The sequence below is a fragment of the Ictidomys tridecemlineatus genome, chromosome X (genome assembly GCF_052094955.1).
Source record: "Ictidomys tridecemlineatus isolate mIctTri1 chromosome X, mIctTri1.hap1, whole genome shotgun sequence".
NCBI lineage: Eukaryota > Metazoa > Chordata > Mammalia > Rodentia > Sciuridae > Ictidomys > Ictidomys tridecemlineatus.
In genome coordinates, this window is record NC_135493.1 from 82,868,812 (window position 1) to 82,883,973 (window position 15,162).

The following is a 15,162-nucleotide window of genomic DNA, read 5'->3' on the forward strand; positions in this document are numbered from 1 at the left end:
ACTGCCTGGCTTCCAGGAATTTTATTTAAATCTTGGTAGAAACCTCCATGCCCACATAACTCTTGCTTTATGGATGCCAGCAAAATCAGAATCACATGGACAATAGCAACATCTACTCTCATCACAAGCTGTACTTGGACCTCTGAGTGTCTTGCCTACTGCACATGAGGAACCAAATTTTTAGCAAATAATTTTGTTGGTGTTTTTGGATGAGCAGGACTCCTGGGACTTTCTTCTCAAAAGGCTGCTCTGGAAAGTCTTTGAAATAAATTTTCACTTCCACATATCTGAGCCTGTGATGGGTAGGTGTTGGTTATTTCTGAGATTCTCCCAAAACATTTTACCTGTTAACATGGTGCAGAGTATTTTGCTTCTTTTTGTTGGTGCTAATATCTTTAGCAAATGTATCATCATTAGTTGCATATTTAATTACAACTTTTATGGTCACACTGCAAGTTTTTAAAATATTTCTATTCTCTGTTCCTCTTTGATCCTGATTTATACTGTAAATTTGACTAAACACATTCACTCATACTCATGCCACTGGCAGAATCTTTTTGCCTTGAAATTTCCTCCATATGATAAAATAATCCATTTCCTTTAAGCTCACCTCACACAAATTCTCAGAGCATGGTCAAAATGCATTCAAATTTTTTTTTTTTGCCTCAGTGAGACTCTAGTTTAATTCCAAACAGAATTCTTATTTTCATCTGAAAGCTCATGAGCATAATCTTTACTTTTCATGTTTCCTATGAGTATTCTGATCTTATAAGCTCTTACCAGGGTTTCCCAATAAGATCTGCTTAGGGCATTGTAGGTTTTCTGTAATTTGATTCTCCAAATGTTTCAAAACTTTCCCCATGAGGGCTGGTGTTGTGGCTCAGTGGTGGAGTGCTTGCCTAGCATGTGTGAGGCACTGGGTTTGATTCTCAGCACCACCTAAAAATAAATAAATAAAGGTTATAAAACAAACAATTATTCTCATGAACAAATTCTAAAAGCTCTCCCACATTGTCTCAGGTGTTTTAGTACCAAACTACTTCTCACTATCAATTTTCTATGTTAGTCAGTCCTCTGTTACAGTAAGAAATGCCTAAGATAATTAACCTATAAGAGAAAATATTTATTTTGGTTCATAGTTTTAGAGGTTCAGTTTTACAGTCCATAATCAATCGTCCCTGTTGCTCTGGGGCCTGTAAAAGGCAACAAATCATAGTGGGGAGTTTGTGGTGAAATGAACTGCTCACCTTATGGTCTCCAGGAAGCAGAAAGTGGAAGAGTCTGGAATCTCACAATCCCCTCTCAGGATATTTTGAAGCAGGCCAGATACCTGAACCCAAAATACCATTTCCATAATTAAGCTTGCTTCTCCTCTTGTCAGATTAATAGGATGTCTGTAGATGTTATTGTTCTTGGTAGTTTCCTCTTTCTAGTAAATGCCAGGTGTGTACACAAAAGATGTAACATAATAGTCTGAAAGCTTGTACAGAAGCTATTAACTATGTTTTCTTGGTAAAAACTTGTGAAATCTGTGTCTGGTGTAGAGAATGGAACAGAAAGCACTTATCACGTGAACCTCCAAAACTCCATCCCCAGGTATAAAATTAAAAAAAAATTCCCAAATTTTTGTTCAGAAGAATAATTTTTAGGCAAGAGCCACCTTTGAACCCTACAGTCAATAAACTTGCTTCCTGAAAACTCCTCAGGTGTCCAGCTTCTTCTGTTGTACTTCAGTTCCACCAAAGGCCTGATGACCTTCCACTAGGCCTCACTTTTTACCATCTCTCAATAGTGCCACAGTGGGTACCAAGAATTTATTACAGGGGCCAAACTATGCACACTATAAGGTATTTCTAATTTCTTTAGCAGCTGTGTCTTCAGAGTTGTCCAGGCACATCATTTCTTCTCTCCGCTAAACATGCTTTCTCATTTTATACAATATGGATAGACTAAGAATTTTCTAAGTCATCAAGTTCTATATCCATTTTTCTTAATTTCTTTTTCAGTGAAAATCTTTCCTCTCATATTTTATTGTAAGTAGCAATGAGAAACAAAATTTTGCCTTCACCATGTTGCCTAAAATTTCCTTCAGCTAAATATCAAGCTTTACTCAACATATCAATTCAGTCAGGTTCTCCATCACTTTATGAAAAGGATCACTTTTCCTACATTTTCCAATAACATGTCCTTTGTTTCTGTCTGAGACTACATCAGAAGCCACTTTAATATTAATTTTTCTAACAAGAGTCTCTTTAAGGAAATATAGATTTATTTATTCAAGCGACCCAAAACTCTTCTAACTTCTAATAATTATCAAATCTTACAGTTTTATCCAGTATTTCCCAGTATCAGAGTCTTTTTAGATTCCAAGACATGCCATAATAAAGTACTACAAATTGTGTAGCTTAAAACATGAAATTTATTTTTTCACAATTTGAAATCAAGGGTGAGCAGGACAAATCCCCTTCTGAACCATACAGGCGAATAATTTTTGTCTTTTGCTAGTTTCTTGTTGGGAGCCGGTGACCGCACCCTGAAAATGGCGCTGGCCTCCTGCTTCTGATGACTTAGCAGTTGGAGTTGTTAGAAGTAAACAACTCCTTGTAAGGCTGTGGGGCTGGGCTCTGGCCTGCTTCTGCTGCGCTGTACCTATTGGACTTCTCCACGTGGTGCTAGTTCATTGGCGGGGCTGGGTACTTAAGCTAGGGAAGACTGGCTGCCGCTCGCGCTCTTTCCTTTCTTGTTCCTGTTTTCTCATCATGATTCAAAGGTCCTGAGTAAACTGCTGAAAGAAGAATCCTGTGTCGTGTTTCCCTTGCAGGCGAGGGGTCGCGACAGTTGGTGGCCAGAACAGGGAAGAATATTCCTCGAACCCAGGATCCAGAACTTTCAGCAGTCAGGGTGGTGAACCGGTAAGTTCCCAGGTAAAGTGGGAATCCGCAAGCAAATAGTGGGACGCTCCTCTGTAAATAAAGAGAGAGTGGGGAAAAATAATAGAATGGGATGCTCCTCTGTAAATAAAAAGAGAGCGGGGAAAAATAATAGAATGGGACGCTCCTCTGTAGATAAAGAGAGAACGGGGAAAAAGTAATAGAATAGGACGCTCCTCTGTAGATAAAGAGAGAGCGGGGCTTTTTTTTTTTATTGTTGGTCGTTCAAAACATTACACAGTTCTTAATACATCATATTTCACAGTTTGATTCAAGCGGGTTATGAACTCCCAACTTTACCCCGTATACAGATTGCTGTATCACATCAGTTACCCTTCCATTGATTGACATATAGCCTCTCTAGTGTCTGATGTATTCTGCTGTCAGTCCTATTCTCTACTATCCCCCCTCCCCTCCCCTCCCCTCCCCTTTTCTCTCTCTACCCCTTCTACTGTAAATCATTTCTTCCATTTGTATTATCTTGTCTTACCCCTCCTTTTCTCTTATATATCATTTTGTATAACCCTGAGGATCGCCTTCCATTTCTATGCGATTTCCCTTCTCACTCCCTTTCCCTCCCACCTCTCATCCCTGTTTAATGTAAATCTTCTTCTCAAGCTCTTCGTCCCTACCCTGTCCTTGTTTACTCCCCTTATATCAAAGGGGTCATTTGGTATTTGTTTTTTAACGATTGACTAGCTTCACTTAGCATAATCTGCTCTAATGCCATCCATTTCCCTCCAAATTCTATGATTTTGTCATTTTTTAATGCAGAGTAATACTCCATTGTGTATAAATGCCACATTTTTTTTTTTATCCATTCATCTATTGAAGGGCATCTAGGCTGATTCCACCATCTTGCTATCGTGAATTGTGGTGCTATGAACATCGATGTAGCAGTGTCCCTGTAGCATGCTCTTATTAGGTCTTTAGGGAATAGACCGAGAAGGAGAATAGCTGGGTCAAATGGTGGTTCCATTTCCAGCTTTCCAAGAAATCTCCATACTGCTTTCCAAATTGGCTGCACCAATTTGTAGTCCCACCAGCAATGAACAAGAGTGCCCTTTTCCCCGCATCCTCTCCAGCACTTATTGTTGTTTGACTTCCTAATGGCTGCCAATCTTACTGGAGTGAGATGGTATCTTAGGGTAGTTTTGATTTTCATTTCTCTGACTGCTAGCGATGGTGAGCATTTTTTCATGTACTTATTGATTGATTGTATTTCCTCCTCTGAGAAGTGTCTGTTCAGGTCCTTGGCCCATTTATTGATTGGGTTATTTGTTATCTTATTGTCTAATTTTTTGAGTTCTTTGTATATTCTGGTTATTAGGGCTCTATCTGAAGTGTGTGGATTAAAGATTTGTTCCCAGGATGTAGGCTCCCTGTTTATCTCTCTTATTGTTTCTTTTGCTGAGAAAAAACTTTTTAGTTTGAGTAAGTCCCATTTGTTGATTCTAGTTGTTAACTCTTGCGCTATGGGTGTCCTATTGAGGAATTTGGGGCCCGATCCCACAGTATGTAGATCATAACCAACTTTTTCTTCTATCAGATGCCATGTCTCTGATTTAATATCAAGCTCCTTGATCCATTTTGAGTTAACTTTTGTGCATGGCGAGAGATAGGGATTCAGATTCATTTTGATGCAAATAGATTTCCAGTTTTCCCAGCACCATTTGTTGAAGATGCTGTCCTTCCTCCATTGCATGCTTTTAGCCCCTTTATCAAATATAAGATAGTTGTAGTTTTGTGGATTGGTTACTGTGTCCTCTATTCTGTACCATTGGTCCACCCGCCTGTTTTGGTACCAGTACCATGCTGTTTTTTTACTATTGCTCTGTAGTATAGTTTGAAGTCTGGTATCGCTATACTGCCTGATTCACACTTCCTGATTAGCATTGTTTTTGATATTCTGGGTCTTTTATTATTCCATATGAATTTCATGATTCTTTTATCTATTTCTACAATAAATGCTGTTGGGATTTTGATTGGTATTGCATTTAACTTATAGAGAACTTTTGGTGATATCACCATTTTGATGATGTTAGTTCTGCCTATCCATGAGCAGGGTATATTTTTCCATCTTCTAAGGTCTTCTTATATATCTTTCTTTAGGGTTCTGTAATTTTCATTATATAAATCTTTCACCTCTTTTGTTAGGTTGATTCCCAAGTATTTTATTTTTTTTGGGAATATTGTGAATGGAGTAGTTGTCCTCATTTCCGTTTCAGAGGATTTGTTGCTGATATACAGGAATGCCTTTGATTTATGGGTGTTGATCATATATCCTGCCACTTTGCTGAATTCATTTATTAGCTCTAATAGCTTCTTTGTAGACCCTTTTGGGTCTGCTAGGTATAGGATCATATCATCTGCAAATAGTGATAATTTAAGTTCTTCTTTTCCTATTTTTATGCCTTTAATTTCTTTCATCTGTCTAATTGCTCTGGCCAGTGTTTCGAGGACTATGTTGAACAGAAGTGGTGAGAGAGGGCATCCCTGTCTTGTACCAGATCTTAGAGGGAATGCCTTCAATTTTTCTCCATTCAGAATGATGCTGGCCTGTGGCTTATCATAGATTGCTTTTACAATGTTGAGGTATGTTCCAGTTATCCCTAATTTTTCTAGAGTTTTGAACATAAAGGGATGCTGAACTTTGTCGAATGCTTTTTCTGCATCTATCAAGATGATCATATGGTTCTTATTTTTAAGTCTATTGATGTGGTGAATAACATTTATTGATTTTCGTATATTGAACCAGCCTTGCATCCCAGGGATGAATCCTACTTGATCATGGTGTATAATTTTTTTGATATGTATTTGAATCTGATTCGCCAGAATTTTATTGAGGATTTTTGCGTCAAGGTTCATTAGAGATATTGGTCTGTAGTTTTCTTTCTTTGAAGTGTCTTTGTCTGGTTTCGGAATCAGGGTGATGTTGGCCTCGTAGAATGAATTTGGAAGTTCTCCCTCTTTTTCTATTTCCTGAAATAGCTTGAAAAGTATTGGTGTTAGTTCCTCTTTAAAGGTTTTGTAAAACTCTGCTGTATACCCATCCGATCCTGGGCTTTTCTTAGTTGGTAATCTTTTGATGGTTTCTTCTATTTCCTCTATTGTTATTGGTATGTTTAGGTTGTCTATATCCTCCTGACTCAATCTGGGCAGATCATAAGACTTAAGGAATTTATCTATGCCTTCACTATCTTCTATTTTATTGGAGTATAAGGATTCAAAATAATTTCTGATTATCTTCTGTATTTCTGAAGTGTCTGTTGTGATATTGCCTTTTTCATCCCGTATGTTAGTAATTTGAGTTCTCTCTCTTCTTCTCTTCATTAGCATGGCTAAGGGTCTGTCGATTTTATTTATTTTTTCAAAGAACCAACTTTTAGTTTTGTCAATTTTTTCAATTGTTTCTTTTGTTTCAATTTCATTAATTTCAGCTCTGATTTTAATTATTTCTTGCCTTCTACTTATTTTGCTGTTGTTTTGCTCTTCTTTTTCTAGGATTTTGAGATGAAGTATGAGATCATTTATTTGTTGGTTTTTTCTTTTTTTGAGGAATGAACTCCAAGCAATGAATTTTCCTCTTAGAACTGCTTTCAATGTGTCCCATAGATTCCGATATGTTGTGTCTGTGTTTTCATTTAACTCTAGGTAGTTTTTAATTTCCTCCTTGATGTCTTCTAATACCCATTGATCAATCAGCAACCTATTGTTCATTCTCCAAGTGATGCTTGATTTTTCCTTCCTTCTTTTATCAGTGATTTTTAGTTTTATTCCATTATGATCAGATAAGATGCATGGTATTATCTCTACCCCTTTATATTGTCTAAGAGTTGCCCTGTGACATAATATATGGTCTATTTTTGAGAAGGTTCCATGTGCTGCTGAGAAAAAAGTGTAACTACTTGATGTTGGGTGGTATAGTCTATATATGTCAATTAAGTCTAGGTTGTTAATTGTGTTATTGAGTTCTATAGTTTCCTTATTTAACTTTTGTTTGGAAGATCTGTCCAGTGGTGAGAGAGGTGTGTTGAAGTCTCCCATGATTATTGTATGTTGGTCTATTAGACTCTTGAACTTGAGAAGAGTTTGCTTGATGAACACAGCTGCATCATTATTTGGGGCATATATATTTATGATTGTTGTCTTGTTGGTGTATGGTTCCCTTGAGCAGTATGAAGTGTCCTTCTTTATCCCTTTTGATTAACTTTGGCTTGAAATCTATTTTATTAGATATGAGTATGGACACTCCTGCTTGTTTCCGCAGTCCATATGAGTGGTATGATTTTTCCCAACCTTTCACCTTCAGTCTATGAATATTTTTTCCTATCAGATGCGTCTCCTGTAGGCAGCATATTGTTGGGTCTTGTTTTGTGATCCATTCTACTAGCCTGTGTCTCTTAATTGGTGAGTTTAAGCTATTAACATTTAGGGTTATTATTGAGATATGGTTTGTTCTTCTAGCCATATTTGTTTATTGATGTTACTAAACCTGATTTGTTATCCTCTTTGACTACTTTCCCCCCTTTACTGTCCTACCTCCCATTGTTGGTTTTCAATGTTATTTTCCATTTCCTCTTCCTGTAATGTTTTGCCAAGGATTTTTGAAGAGATGGTTTTCTAGCTGCGAATTCTTTTAACTTTTGTTTATCGTGGAAGGTTTTAATTTCATCTTCTATCCTGAAGCTTAATTTCGCCGGATACACGATTCTTGGTTGGAACCCATTTTCTTTCAGTGTTTGAAATATGTTATTCCAGGATCTTCTAGCTTTCAGAGTCTGTGTTGAGAGATCAGCTGTTATCCTGATTGGTTTGCCCCTAAATGTAATCTGCTTTCTTTCTCTTGCAGCTTTTAAAATTCTCTCCTTATTCTGTATGTTGGACATCTTCATTATAATGTGCCTAGGTGTGGATCTCTTATGATTTTGCACATTCGGTGTCCTGTAGGCTTCTAGGATTTGGGATTCTGTCTCATTCTTCAAGTCTGGGAAGTTTTCTCTTATTATTTCACTGAATAGACTGTTTATTCCTTTGGTATGGAGCTCTGTGCCTTCCTGTATCCCAATGACTCTTAAATTTGATCTTTTGATCATGTGAAGCATATATATCCTGAAGTCTTTATCTGACATTCCATCTGTTGCAGCTATTACCTCTTCTAAAGTTGAGTTGACCTGCATTGCTTGTGGTCCTTTCTTTCCTTGTCTTTTGATGCTGCTCACGTTTCTTTCTGCTTGGTGAAACTGTTGTGTTTAGAGATTTTCCCCCTAATTATTTATATTGCTCTTGTATAGTTGAAAAATCTCCCTTGCAGGGCGGGTAGTGGCTGTGCTCCTCCTCTAGTTGGGGTGATCTCTCTAGTGCGCTGGCGGGCCGCTAGGCCTGCTCTGCCGGTTGTTCGCAGGTCTGCCCACCCTGTGGGTGCGGGTGGCGGCTCTGCTCTGCCCCCCCTCCAATTGTGGCGATATGACTACCACCCCCTCGGGTTGTTGGGCCTGATCCGGATGCGGGCGGCTGCTCTGCTCTGCCCCTACTCCAATTGGAGTGACGTGTCTACCATGCTGGCAGGCCTCTAGGCCTGTTCCGCTGGTGTGTCTCAGGTCTGCCTGACTCTGGCAGTAGGGGGAGTTTGGGGTTGAGAGTCCTTTGGTCCTTGCGGTCACGCCCACGGAGAGATTTTGAAGTTTCCCGGTTGTTCGCCAGGTGGGCGGGGCTGTTAGCAGAGCCGGGAGTGCATGGCCATGTGCTGGGACATGTGGGGACCCTTCTAGCTGAGTCGGGCCACGGGGAGCCACCTGAAGAGCAGGGCAGCTGTGTCTGCGTGGCTAAGATCCGGGCGGGTGGTTTGGCTGTTCACAGAACAAGAGCAGGGCCTCCCGGGAGAGCCGGTATGGCGGGGGTGTCTGCCGGTTTGGGTTGCCACTCCGCTCCAGGCCGCCACCGCTTTCAGAAGCTGCTGGTGGCTGCGGGATTGGATCTCTGCGCCCGCGGGGGGGGGGCACCTGTAGGGCTGGGTAGCTGCGGCCACATGGTTAGGAACCGGGCAGGTGAGGCGGCTCCTCCCAGAGCGAGCACTAGGCCTCCCAGGGGAGCCCGGATGGCGAAGGCCGACTGCCGGTTCGGGCGGGGAGGGCCAAGTCGCTCCGGGTGTCCACCACTTGCAAAAGCGGCTGCTGGCTGCAGGACTTGACTTCTGCACCTGCCGCGGGGCTACCTGTAGAGCTGGGTAGCTGTGGCCGTGTGGTTAGGAACCGGGCGCGTGAGGCGGCTGCTCCCAGAGCGACAGCTAGGCCTCCCGGGGGAGCCGCTTGCCGGAGTGGCTGATGGCTGCGGGACTAGACCTCTGTGCCCGCGTGGCCATCCAAGATCCACTTCTCTGGGACAAACTGTCACTTCCAATAAACCTACCAGTTCACGGCAGCTCTCCTCTTAAGGGAATTATGCTAGAAGTTCCTCCGTAGGTAGGCTGCCGCTGTTCCGATGGGTCTTTCTTATCCTGTTAAAGTGGAGACGTTGGAATCCCTGTTTCCTCGCCGGCCGCCATGTTGGATCCCCCAGAGCGGGGCTTTTGTACTTTCACTTTCTTCATAGTTTTGAAAACATTATGGGTGTTACTTCTTCAAGCCTAATTTTTTTGGCCCTGGATGGGCTGCTACGTTCAAAAGGACTTGGGGTGGAGCAGAGTACTTTGCAGATGTTTTTAAGAGAAGCTAATATAGCGGCTCCTTGGTTTGTTTTTTCAGGGAGTCTTATGATTCCCAGCTGGGACAAATTAGGGAGAGATTTGGATTTCGCTAATGAGCAAGGTGCTTTAGAGGGTGGCGTTATACCACTTGGAAATTGGTTAGAGAATGTATAGCAGACGGTAAATGCCAGGAAGCTGTGGGTGAGGGTCAGGCCGTTCTTGAACAACTACATGAGGAAAAATCTGAGGGGTCATATAGCGAAGTGGCAGAGAGTATTAAGAGTAAGAGTAATGAAAAGGCAAAAAAGCCTGAAAATAAAAATAGGAGAAGGCTCTATCCAGACTTGACCGAACTAAAAACACCTGAGGACACAAGCGGCTCAGAGAGTTCTGAGGACCTTGATATATTGTTGCAGCAATTATGTAAGATAAAAATGAAAAGGATAAAAAAGGGAGACACAAAGCATGAAAGCCTACCGTGAGAAGGGGGATAAATCTAATTTTGATAAATCTAATTCTGAGGAGGAGGTTGAGAATTTAGAAGAAGATGCAGTGCCTGTTGCACTGCCCTCATATGTGAGGGGAGTCCAAAGCTCCGGGAGAACTTTTCATACACAAGTTTGGAGAACAGTTAATACAGACATGGGACTAGCATACCCAGTTTTTCTGGACGCTAATAGGGGAAGATACCATGAGCCTTTAGATTTTAAAATAATTAAAACTTTGGCAGAATCCTTTCGCACTTATGGTATAGATGCTGCCTTCACTCTTACTCAGGTAGAGGGGCTTACCAGATTTTGCATGACCCCCTCAGATTGGGCTAGTCTGGTGTGCGCTTGTGTTTCCCCAGGCAAATATTTGGACTGGAGAGCATTTATGCTAGAGGACGCGGTAGAGCAGGCTGCCCAAAATCATGCGGCGGGACGCCCCGCCTGGGATAAGGATATGCTTTTAGGGCAGGGCAGGTTTGCCAATCAACAGACGGGATATCCTCCTGAAGTATATGAACAGATTAATAACATTTGTATCCGTGCATGGAAGTCACTCCCAAATAGAGGAGAAGTGTCTGGCAATCTGACTAAAATTATACAGGGCCCTACAGAACCTTTCTCAGACTTTGTTGCTAGGATGGTGGATGCTGCGGGAAAAATCTTTGGTGATCCCGATAGAGCCATGCCTCTGATTAAGCAACTTGTTTTTGAGCAATGTACTAAAGAATGTAAGGCAGCTGTTACTCCCTATGTTGGAGGCAGCTTACACTGATTTAGTACATTTACTACAATCAAAGGGTTTGCTTATTTCACCTGATAAAGTACAGACAGGAGACTCTATTGATTTATCTTGGTGCTAGTATCTCTTGTGAAACTATAACACCCCAAAAGGTAACTCTTAGGACTGATAATTTATATACGTTAAATGATTTTCAGAAATTACTGGGTGACATAAATTGGATTAGGGGTTACTTGCATATTCCCAATGTTGAATTAAAACCCTTGTATGAAATTCTTAAAGGTGCTTCAGATCTTACTTCCCCTCGACATCTTACTGAGGAAGCCAGGTCAGTGTTGCTTAAAGTGGAAGAGGCTATACAACATGCCAGCCTTTGCAGGCTTCAAGAGGATAAGCCTCTTCAATTATGTGTGCTCGCCACTGTACGGCAACCTACTGGAGTTTTGTGGCAAGATGGTCCTTTGTTGTGGATACATCCACGAATATCCCCTGGAAAATCCCTTGAGTATTATCCTGATGCAGTTGCTTCCTTAGCTATGTTAGGGATACAACAAAAGTATACAATTTTTTGGTTTTCCTCCAACGTCTGTGATTGTCCCTTATACGTGTCAACAAATTCAAGTTTTTTGTGCTAACCTGGATAATTGGGCTATATTACAATGCTCTTTTCCAGGAGAGATAGATAATCACTATCCTTCACATCCTCTTATTACATTTGTTAAGGAACATCCTATCATTTTCCCTAAAATCACTTCCTCTACGCCTATCCCAGGAGCTGCAAATATCTTTACAGATGGATCTAAAACTGGTATTGGAGCCTATGTGGTAAATGATCAACCTCCTATCCAACATCAGTTTGCTCCTGGCAATCTACAATGGGTGGAGCTGCAAATTGTCATAAAAGTATTTGAACAATGTCTGTTTCCTTTTAATTTAATCTCAGATTCTGTTTATGTAGTTCAAGCCTTAAAGGTGTTGGAAGCAGTGGGTCCCATACACACATCAGGAGTAATGTCTTCCCTTTTTCTCCATCTTCAAACATTGATTTGGAATCGCTCCGCCTGTTTTTACCCCTTGCATATTCGAGCCCACATAGGTTTACCGGGTGCTCTTTCTGCTGGCAATGCCCAAGCTGATCTTGCTACTCGTCCTTCTTGGGTGTTCCCTATTTCCTCCTTAGATCAAGCTAGAAATTTTCATAGTAAATTTCATATTAATGCACGAGCACTTCAGAAGCGCTTTACTATCTCCCGTGCTGATGCTCGGCAGATTGTATTGGATTGTCCTAATTGTATCATTTTACATCATCCCTCTTCTGTGGGCGTAAATCCTCGTGGTTTGCGGCCTTTAACTATATGGCAAATGGATGTCACTCATGTTCCCGACTTTGGCAAACTTAAATATGTCCATGTGTCTGTAGATACTTGTTCTGGCATTATCAATGCTTCTGCTTTGTCTGGTGAAAAGGCTGGAAATGTTATCACGCATTGCTTGGAAGCCTGGGAAGCCTGGGGATTACCACAGACCATTAAGACGGACAATGGTCCAGCGTATACTGGACGACAATTTTCTTCCTTTTACAACCAGATGGGTATCCAGCTTGTCCATGGTTTACCCTACAATCCACAAGGTCAGGGTATTGTAGAGCGCGCTCATAAGACTCTAAAAGAGATGTTAATAAAACAAAAAGGGGGAATTGGCTTAGGCCACACCCCGAAAGAGCGCCTCTCCCTGGCTCTATTCACTATTAATTTTTTGAATCTGGACATCCAAGGGCGCTCTGCTGCGACTAGGCACTGTTCGCCCTCTGCCCCGAACTTTGGGCACGTTAAGTGGAAAGATGTACTTTCTGGACAATGGTATGGGCCTGATCCCGTGCTGGCATGGGCACGAGGTTCTGTCTATGTTTTCCCACAGGACCAAACGGAATCGTTGTGGGTGCCAGAGCGCCTCGTGCGGAAAGTTCCTCAAGCTCCGTCAGGAAGGAAGAATGAAGATGAACAAGATGAGGTGCTTGATGCTTCTCCTGATGTGATCGGACATGAGGTCGTCTGGACTGCAGAACGACTCCTCTGGGTGGTGGTAAAGACGTGGCCATATCCATTGCCCGTTACTTCTCAGGTTGGTGTACTTCCATTTTTCTTCACTACTGATGGCTCTGCCACCATGGATTGACCGACCTTGTCTATGGATACTGTAGCAGCTATTGATAACTTTTCTACTGTTTCATTATTTGACACATTGTGTTTCTCTGTACATGTTAATTACTCTGATTCCATACCTTGTATTATGTTAACCAATCAATCTTTGGGCTGGTTTGATAGTGATGGTTCTCGGGGCTCAAATGGTAATACTATTGTAATCAATGGTGTTTTTCCTGCTAAGGTATTGAGAGCCAATACTTCTATTCCTCAACAACTGGTATTGTTGCCCCGTAGTAAAGCCACAAAAACTAGTTCATTAGCTTGGACTGGATGTCAGGGCTCATTGACCCCTTCAGTTTATTAATTCTAACAAAACCTTTACCTTTTCTTTAACAACCACCTACAAGAATGTTATTGATGATGATAATTTGCCTGTATTATTGCAAAGAAACAAAAAAGACCTTGGTATAACTGCAGCCATTATGGCAGCCGTTGCAGCTTCTGCTGTTGCGGCGGCCACTGCCGCCGTGGCTCTCGTTACTGCTGTGCTTACTACAGATGCTGTGAACAGGCTTGCGGGTACTGCTGCAATAGCCATGGAGACTCAGACTATGATGAATTAACATCTACATCGTGGCATTGTGCTTCTCAACCAGCGGGTAGATCTACTACAAGACCAAGTGGACATTTTGAGTCAAGTACTCACTCATGGGTGTTTATTGCCCATGGATGGACTATTGTTAGAAATTGTTAGAGTAAATAAGACGTGAGTCCATATTGCTCCCGTGAAAGATGTAATATCATGGTTGTTTAAGTCTTTTAGTTTCTTGAAGCAATGGGCAGGCATGGGTGCGTTGGCTGTGGTCCTAGTACTTGCCATTGGATTGTGCCTGTGGTGTCTGGTTCGTATGCGCAAACGGCAGCGGGTGCAGAGTCTTATGCTCATACAAGCCTTTGCCGCTTTGGAGGCAGGACAGTTCCCTCAAGCATGGCTCACCATGCTCAAGTGATTGACACAGCACAGGGTGCGAGGCAAGGCACTGCACTTGGGAGCTCTAGGTTTGAGTCCCAAGAAAAGCATGTCCTATTGCATGTGGGTTTGATGTCGACGTCCCACCTCCATGAAAAAGGCATCGGTCGGAATGGTGACTTGCCTGGGGAAGGGCCCCCTCAGGAGTGTGCCATTATTTACGGCCACTTTTGCACAATGGAGATAGGACCTCTACTTTTATCTGTTGCTTGTAAAACAGAAAGGGGGAACTGTTGGGAGCCGGCGACCGCACCCTGAAAATGGCGCTGGCCTCCTGCTTCTGATGACTTAGCGGTTGGAGTTGTTAGAAGTAAACAACTCCTTGTAGGGCTGTGGGGCTGGGCTCTGTCCTGCTTCTGCTGCGCTGTACCTATTGGACTTCTCCACGTGGTGCTAGTTCATTGGCGAGGCTGGGTACTTAGCTAGGGCAGACCGGCCGCTCGCGCTCTTTCCTTTCTTGTTCCTGTTTTCTCATCATGATTCAAAGGTCCTGAGTAAACTGCTGAAAGAAGAATCCTGTGTCGTGTTTCCCTTGCAGGCGAGGGGTCACGACAGTTTCTGTTGGTTTGCCAGTAATCTTTACATTTCTTGGCTTTTGATATATCACCTCAATGCACTTGTTAGAGATAGATAAGCATGCATGGAGGAATGGAAGGAGGGAGAATAGGGCTCATTCCATCTGAAAAATAAAATATCATTTTACCTCAGGTGATGGAGGACTTTATCCATACACTATCTCCTTCATGGCCAAATTTCATCTTTTTAAAACTAAAATGAAGCAGATATAACCATCTTAAGAAAATTTCTATATTTTGAGCATGCAGAGAGAACTGAGGCACTGTCATTTTTTTTGGACCATAGTGTTCATTGTCATACCATATACATTGAGGGATTTTTTAAAATGTTTTTTTTTTTGTTGTTGTTGATGAACCTTTGTTTATTTATTTATTTTATGTGGTGCTGAGAATCGAGCCCAGTGCCTCACACATACCAGAAAATTGCACTACCACTGAGCTTCAGCCCCAGCCCTACATTGAGGTTTTGACACACTCCCCATGAGTTTAACTTAGGTACTGATAAGAAATTTTCCAACATAATGAAACCAGTGTGGATACAGCTATATTTGGAAATGGAAGTAACCAT